General features: G+C 48.9%; 1 protein-coding gene across 1 annotated transcript in view; it reads left to right on the top strand.

Annotated features, from left to right (window-relative positions):
- ADAMTS15 (ADAM metallopeptidase with thrombospondin type 1 motif 15) overlaps positions 1–266 on the top strand; it is a 48,755-nt gene that overhangs the window by 33,120 nt on the left and 15,369 nt on the right. The window lies entirely within an intron of this gene.

The raw sequence follows: 266 nt of genomic DNA, 5'->3' as shown, positions 1-266 counted from the left end.
GAATTATATTATATTGATGGGTATTGTAGGATTAGGACATACGTGAAGTGTATGTGATGATCCCTCAATCCCCGGACTTTACACGTGACTGACGTGTGATAATAATATGACAGATTTATAGAAGCGGAGTTCCTCTGGGGTTACGTCCCCTGGTGAGAAGCCACCGCTTGCAGCTTGTACACGTGGGTGGGATGGCCGTGTCCTGTCCTGTTTGTGCTATGAGGCAGGTCGGGGAGGTCAGGTAAAGGGTGCGGACAGGTAAGGTA

This window comes from Nanorana parkeri, unplaced genomic scaffold (genome assembly GCF_000935625.1).
Source record: "Nanorana parkeri isolate BGI_ZX_2015 unplaced genomic scaffold, ASM93562v1 scaffold3341, whole genome shotgun sequence".
Lineage (NCBI taxonomy): Eukaryota > Metazoa > Chordata > Amphibia > Anura > Dicroglossidae > Nanorana > Nanorana parkeri.
The sequence above is the reverse complement of the archived record's forward strand: the minus strand, read 5'-3'. Positions and strand labels throughout refer to the sequence as shown.